Raw genomic sequence first — 7,929 nt, 5'->3', positions numbered from 1 at the left:
TTCTAATAATTAATTAATTAATTGATTAATTCCCTTTATTCTTCCCTCCCCATCCACTTTCACTGCTTAGTCTTCTGCCTTCTTCTTGTCCCATTCTCCCTTTCACATCATTTCTCTTGGGAGTATTAGAAGGCTGGCTAGCTGCTGCATTTTCTGATATAGACCAGAGCAAAAGCTACCCAAGAGTGACTTGTGAGAACCTGCACAGTATTAAAAAAGAAATCCCCATTTAGTGTTTATGTAGGGTGCACATGGAGGAGAAGGGCAACGTTAACATATTACCTTGGGGATCAAAGACAGACTGAGGGGCGCCTGGGTGGGTCAGTGGTTGAGCGTCTGCCTTTGACTCAGGTGGTGATCCCAGAGTCCTGGGATTGAGTCTTGCATCGGGCTCCACAAGGGGAGACTGCTTCTCCCTCTGCCTCTCTCATGAATAAATAAATCTTTAAAAAAAAGAGACTGAATTATGGGGCACAGAGACAAATGAAATCATTTAAATATAGAATGGAAAGTAAGTAGTAAAAAGGAGTGTCGCTTGTACTTGCTTTGTGATACTTCGCCAAGTAATACCAAAAACAACAGTGTTTCATCTGTAAATCATTGTGTGTGTGTGTGTGTGTGTGTGTGTGTGTGTGTGTATAGTTGAACAACTAGATGTAAACTAATGGGGGGCAGGTTCCATGTTTCGAACTTCTCTCTATCCTCCAAAACACAGTGCAGCTCCTCATATATCTGGCACTTAAAAATAGTTTGAGTGAAGTATAGCAAATCACTATGAAACTGGTGTCTATTGCCCCAAAATTGACTATCATTGCTTCATACCATGTAAAGGGTTTAAACAATGCAAATGAATAGAAATTTACACACGGATGCATGGATATATAATACACATAGCCCCCAAAAGAAAATTATATGAAACCATGGAATTGAAGATATATACAAATACACAAGAGAAAAATTATATAGAAAACATATCCATGTAGAAAAATCCATTAATTTGCAAGATAGTCGGAAACTTAAAAATAATGAAGAGTATCTTTATTATTTTCAGCAATCTAAGTTTCCAGGAATTGGTGACAGTGAACGAGCAACCTGTGAGTAGCTGTGCAATTAATATTTATAGTGAGATCTTGACTTACGTGTACCTGGATAAGTCATGTTATCTGACTTAGGCTTCATGCTTCCGTATCTGAGGTGACAACACTATTTGCCTTCTCATCCACCTCCTCTGCAAAGATGCTCTGCAAATAAATGAGGTAATGTTTGGGAAATGTTTGCAGCTTGGGAAGGAAACCCACTGCATACATCTCAGGTGTTGTTACTCTTCCATATTCAAGCCTGGCCTATTATTTTTATCTTAAATTGAAATGGCACTGTTTGAGTTCTTGGGTTCTGACCAAAATCTGGGTCAACATGAGAGGATGATTATTTTTAATTTTAATTCTGAGGCTCTGTTCGAATCCCTTGCACGTGTGAGGGAAAACTGTAGCAAATAAACAAAGCACATAAATCAAGCTATGAAAGAGAAAAATCTCTATTCAGAAGGATTTTTTTTTTTTTTTTCAATGAAGAGCATGAACACTGTATTTCCCCGGAGGAATATTTCGGTCCAGGAAGGAGGATAGTGCATGCAGTGTGTGTGTGTGTATGCGTGTGTGTGTGCATGTGTGTGTATGTGTGTGTGTGCTGTGCGTGCGCGCCCGCGGAGAGAGGGGCGGGGGAGGCGGATGAGGAGGATGAGATCATAGTTTCAGGATCCTCAGGAAACCCTGGTACTGGCAGCAGCCAGCCTCTGCTGTGCCCACATGACCCACAACTCTGGCAGCGGACCCGGCACTTCCAACATTATTAAATAATAAGAAAGCGGCTCCTACTCCATGCCCAAACCTCCCCACAGACCAATGGACACCTTCTAAGAGTTTGGCGAGCCGGTGACTGAGGCGCCCGTCCATTCCAAGGTGTGTGCAAGGCGTGTTCCTCCCCGGCAGCCCCGGGATGGGGGAGGGCGCGGGGGTGGAGGGGGTCGGGGTGCATGGGCGCCGGGCGGGGAGTGGGCGCCGGCCGGGCCGCGCGGGGCCGCGGAGCGGGCGATGCACAGGACGCGCCGCCCCGGCTGCGCAGGGACCGCAGCCGCCCACGGCGCCGGGGCGCGGGCGCGGGCGCGGGCGGCTCGGCGGCCGGAGCAAGGGCAGGCGCCGCGCGCCGGCGAAGTCCCGAGTGGAGGCGGGCGGCGGGCGCGGGCGCGGGCGCGGGCCGGGGCGGGGAATCGCCCCAACGCCCACTCGCGGGGTTCCCACCTGTGCGCGGGCGCCGGCCGCCGCGAGCGCCAAGCATGTGCGGGCGCCGCAGCCGGGACTGCGGCGCGGCGCCTCCCCGGCGGCGGCGGAGGGCGGCGGGCGGCGGGCGGCGCCTCGGGCCCGCGGGGCGGCGGTAGCGGCTGCGGCAGGATGGCCGGCCCGGGGCGCGGGGCCGCGCAGGTAAACCTCGGCCGCCCGCGGAGGCCCGGCCGTGCCGCAGCCCCCGCCGGCGCCGCCGGGCGAGTTGTTTTTGTGGTCGGTGCCGCGCTCGCGGTCGTCGTGGCGCGCCGAGCCGCGGGGAGGTGGCGTGGCCGGCTCCATTAGGGATGGCGCTCACGTTGGGGAGCAGGCCGGGGGGCGCCGCACGGCCGGGAGGGCGGCGCTGGGCCCCTCGCAGCCCGCGGCGTCTGCGCGTGTTGCAGTGCGCTGCGGTGCGCGGGCGGATGCCGAGCGGGAGTGGGCGCGCGCGGCGCTGGGCGGCGGGGCCGGGCCGGGCCGGGGGCCGGGGGGTGGGGGCCGGGGGGTGGGGGCCGGGGGCCGGGGAGGGGCCGGGGGCTCGGCGTTTGTAGCCTGTTGCCCATTTTGCAGTTTTCCGCTGGACGGAGGGCGGACGGGAGGGACCTTCTGGTGCCCGGAGTGGGAGATGGAGAGGTGTCTGTCACAGGACCAAAGCCAAGGAGAGAAGAGGGGTGGCCCGACGGCGGTGCTGGGCTCACTGGCACCATTCCTGGGACTCGGTAGTAAAACTTTGCTCTTTGGCTGGTTTGGGGGGAAATGGCTTTGAGAAGAGGAGTGTGGAACTTGGCAGGGGTGGGGGGGTGGGGGGCCGGCGGAATACTGGATGTACCCTCGCAGAGAAGCTTACCACCCTTAGCTTCGCTATTGCACTGAAAAATGGGTCTTTGGAGTTGATGTTTACATTCAAGTTTTCCTGCTTTCTATTAGGGTCACTTGGTATTAATGTGTTTGTGTTTCCTTTTGAACGCACCTGTATTGTTCAAGTGTGCATAGTTACTGATTTCTTTAAAAAAAAAAAATGTACTTATTTTGCTTATTCCAAAGGTAGAAACTTCAGAACTAAGAAAAAAAGCTCTCCGTATGTTCCAGGCACAGTTCTGTGTGTTTTCACTCAGTTAATTCTTACAGCAACATCAGGGGTGGTTAATAATATTATCCACCTCTTTTTACAGGTGAGGAAATCCAGACACAGGTGAAATAACTTATACAAAGTAGAACAGTTATTAAACATTAGAGCCCAATTGAGCACTCTGCACCCTTAAGCAACTCAGGTATTTATTTATCTCAAGGGCACCTCATTGTGCCTAAAGTCTTCTATGCTTCATATATATATATCTCATATATATATTTAAATGTTTTATTTATTTATTCATGAGAGACACATAGAGAGGCACAGACATAGGCCGAGGGAGAAGCAGGCTCCATGCAGGGAGCCCGATGTGGGACTCGATCCCTGGTCTCCAGGATCATGCCCTGGGCAGAAGGCAGACGCTCAACCGCTGAGCCACCCAGGCGCTCCTATGCTTCATATATTGACCACATTTCTCTACCAAAATGACGTCTTAACAACCGCGTTGAACACAATGAAGATTTTCTGATTTTTAGCACTATACCCATAGCAAACATCCTTTGAGTACTTTTGTCACAACCAAGTTTCCTACAACAATTTTAAACCAAAGTAGCATTTGTCAGTCAAGATTTTTCAGCCAAGTAAGTTAGCACAAAGCAGATGGCTGAATTGACCTATTAGTTTGCACTTAATTTTAAACTAAGGTATTAGTCTTTACTCAAAACATGGCCATCATTTTCCTCAGAACACCAGAAGCTTTGAGCAAGTTTAATCATCTTTAATCCAATCACTCTGACTAGAGGTTAAGCAGTTTTAAAAGAAGAATTTTGTGGTTCTCTTTCAACTGTCCATGATTAAAAGGTTATGTTTTGAGGGTGTGCCAGTTGTACGTGCCAGTTGTACGTGCTTTATACAAAGTTTGTAGCAATGAAGACTGAAATCAAAATTTCTCATTAGTTCTAAGTTGAAATACTTTTAAAATTTTGACTTGCTTTAAATGAACCATGATGTGAAGAAAGGTCTCGGTGGGATGAACTCCCAACTGCATAAATTTAGAGAATTGCTCTTCATTTGAGCTTATCGTGAAGCTCTCATAATATTCATTTTATTGGACGGATGTCTCTCTTAAGTCTTCATCTATTATTTCCTCAAGTAAATTTAATTGCTCCTTCACATAACCAATTTCAAATTATTTTGACATTCATAGACTTCCTTAATTCTTGTCTCTCAGTTTAATTAAATTCAACATACATATTTCAAACCCACAAGCATTCAGCATTATAAGTGAAAAGACTAGAACGCTACATGGACACATGTTCTTTGGATATGAAAAAAAATCATCCCATTCTTCAGTGGTTAACCTCCTCCATACCCCAAATTATGGCTTCAACTTTATTTTGGGATACCAGAGTGCAGTGCTGTGGTCAAAATAGTTGCAAGCCGTGAGACACAGTGTTTTTGATACTGAAATTGAATTTAAATCTTCCAGGTCTATTTATATGAAATGTTGATTGTTATTAAGGCATACATTTTATAATACGTAGGTATGTCCTTTCTTACCTGACTCAGAATTGTTCCAGTGTTCTAGCTTGTTACTTATTTTAGAGAAAGCATTCCCGTCCTTCTTTGACCTCACCTGGTAGATATGACATGACTTTGTCCTTACAAGTCCCACACCACCGGTTTTGGGAGAATTATAATGTCTCTGCTTCCTTAGAGCCCCAGTGTTTCAGAAGGTAGATGGGGACCTGGGGATCAGTAATGAGCAGAGAGATGAGTGAGCCCTGCCACCACAGAGGGTCAGATTTTAATAAGTATACACATAAGTGTTTATTTATGCAAATCGAGGTAAGTTCTCTGAAAGAAAGAATTCTTTAAGAATGCGTAATAAAGGATTCTGCACTGTCTTAGACATGGAGGTCAGAACGGGATGCCCAAGCAGTCACATATTTGTGGAGGAATGACATGTGAGGAGGTGTTTACTAAGTCAGCTGTCTTCTTAAATGCTTTCATAAATATTTTCTGAATCAGAGAACTTTGTCTCATTCTGCTTATCGCTACACTTCTTTATTCACCAGGAGCCATACTATTTACTTTCATTATTCACCTAGGGACATGGGGAGATTTGCTATCAATACCTTTTTTTTTTTAATTTTTTATTTATTTATGATAGTCACACACAGAGAGAGAGAGAGGCAAAGAGACAGGCAGAGGGAGAAGCAGGCTCCATGCACCGGGAGCCCGACGTGGGACTCGATCCCGGGTCTCCAGGATCGCGCCCTGGGCCAAAGGCAGGCGCCAAACCGCTGCGCCACCCAGGGATCCCTATCAATACCCTTTTTTTTTTTTTAATTTATTTATGATAGTCATATAGAGGGAGAGAGAGAGGCAGAGACACAGGCAGAGGGAGAAGCAGGCTCCATGCACCTGGAGCCCGACGTGGGACTCGATCCCGGGTCTCCAGGATCGCGCCCTGGGCCAAAGGCAGGCGCCAAACCGCTGCGCCACCCAGGGATTCCCCCCCATCAATACCTTTTAAAGCATGTAGAGCATGTGCCACCCTTATCTGGTTAGTAACATATGTACAGAAAGTTATTTAAGTTTAGTGAAATATAATCATTTTCTCTCTTTACCTTAACAACTACTGTTGACTTTTAAAAAGTAGTTGTGTGTGTGTGTGCGTGTGTGTGGTTGTTGTTAAAGTGGCAGATGGTGCAAAATAGAAATGCAATTGATTCATCACACAGTGCCTAAGATTCTATAAAGTGTCTAAGGGCAGGGAAGAGGCCCCAGAGTAAGGTATTGATAATGATACTCATCATTAAGTGATGACTATGCTGGGAACATATGTATTAACAATTTAAAGTATAGTAATAACTAAATTTATTGAATATGTACTGTGGGCTGGGTATTCTGTGGGCTATAGATAAATTAAGTATTCTTCACAATAGCATAGAGGTCTGTATGCATTACCCACATCCCCATTTTGTAGAATGGGAACTGAAACATGAAAAGAACAATAATCATGACCACTGTCACATAGGTAGAGATAAACCCGAAATTCAAGTATTCTGATACTGTAGTACACACTGTTAACTGTTGATGTGTAGCACCTAGTTCATAATTTTACTAATGTGTTGAATTCCCACCTCCTAATTTGGTCCTTTGGTTACTTTTCCCTTAGTAAAAATCAGTGGGAAAAAATAGAACTTCCTTTAGGGCAATGGTTTTTGCCCAGTATTTTATAGCAAAATATACATAAAGAAGAGATCTATGAATTCCTAGACAAAGATTAGAGATGACTAAATTATGAGAAATTTTTCATTACATATTTTTTTAAATTCAAAAGTAGTCATCTGAGCAGCATTTGAAACTATTGAAATTTTTATCATCAAGGATATGTACTTTAGCATTTCAAATAATTAGGGAAATACCTTTATTTTTTTTAAGATTTTATTTATTCATTCATGAGATACAAAGAGACAGAGACACAGGCAGAGAGAGAAGCAGGCTTCATGCAGGGAGGCTGACGTGGGACTCAATCCTGGGTCTCCAGGATCAGGCCCCAGGCTGAAGGCTGTGCTAAACCGCTGAGCCACCTGGGCTGCCCATGGGAAATACCTTTAACATCTGGAAGTTCTATGACTATTAATAAACTTAAGAATTTTAAGTCACCTGTTTCACCTACCCCCCAGTGTCCAGAATATGCACTGCAAAGAAGATACAAAGTATGACATGAAAACACCTGTTGAGTTGTCTTGGTAATATTTAAGATCCTGTTAATTTTTACATTGGGATCTTCTGACATGACTCATAGTAATTATTATGATAAAAATTTAGTAGTTTTGAATATTATTCAAATAATGTTAATCTAAGACACATGGGATATGTTATTAGCAAAGTGAAGTACTAATTGGTTAAGTGTGCTAATGCATGTAAAGATCTTTGCACAGTGTCTGAAAATGTTAGCCAATGTTATTTCTCCCTGAATATGATGGGTAATATGTAGCTGATCCGATTAATGTTAGTAGTAACCATGAATCACAATTCGTACATATAGCACATTTACAGGTGTGTGTGTGTGACTCCTTTCTTTGAAACTGTTGGAAATGCTTAAGGCAGTGGGTACATTTTCTGCAACTCATGTATCCCTATAAGAAATGAGATACATCATTTCTCTATATGCTTAGTTTCATGCAAAGCTTGATTTCATGGAATAATTAGTAAACTATCGCTCTAATTTATTTCATAAGAAAGAGCTGCAAGACTTGATTTGATTTTGTGTGTGTGTGTGTGTGTGGTGTTACCAGAGTGGAGGATGACATTGAGTGTACCAATGAACAGTTCATTAGAGTTCTTTTTTTTTTTTAATTTTTTATTTATTTATGATAGTCACAGAGAGAGAGAAAGAGAGGCAGAGACATAGCAGAGGGAGAAGCAGGCTCCATGCACCGGGAGCCCGATGTGGGATTCGATCCCGGGTCTCCAGGATCGCGCCCTGGGCCAAAGGCAGGAGCCAAACCACTGCGCCACCCAGGGATCCCA

The 7,929-nt window shown here is 45.3% G+C and overlaps 1 protein-coding gene across 2 annotated transcripts in view; it reads left to right on the top strand.

Moving 5' to 3' along the window:
- The first annotated feature begins 1,736 nt into the window (after positions 1–1,736).
- DTNA (dystrobrevin alpha) overlaps positions 1,737–7,929 on the top strand; it is a 351,511-nt gene continuing 345,318 nt past the window's right edge. Inside the window, exon 1 of one of the 2 annotated variants that reach the window (XM_038543520.1) lies at positions 1,737–1,958. The gene's annotated coding sequence lies outside the window, so the exon portion shown is untranslated. Of the gene's footprint in view, positions 1,959–2,458; positions 2,478–7,929 lie in introns of those variants that run through there. The other variant, XM_038543523.1, reaches the window with a different exon arrangement.

Source organism: Canis lupus, chromosome 7 (assembly GCF_011100685.1).
Source record: "Canis lupus familiaris isolate Mischka breed German Shepherd chromosome 7, alternate assembly UU_Cfam_GSD_1.0, whole genome shotgun sequence".
NCBI lineage: Eukaryota > Metazoa > Chordata > Mammalia > Carnivora > Canidae > Canis > Canis lupus.
This window is presented reverse-complemented; position numbering and strand designations above follow the sequence as displayed.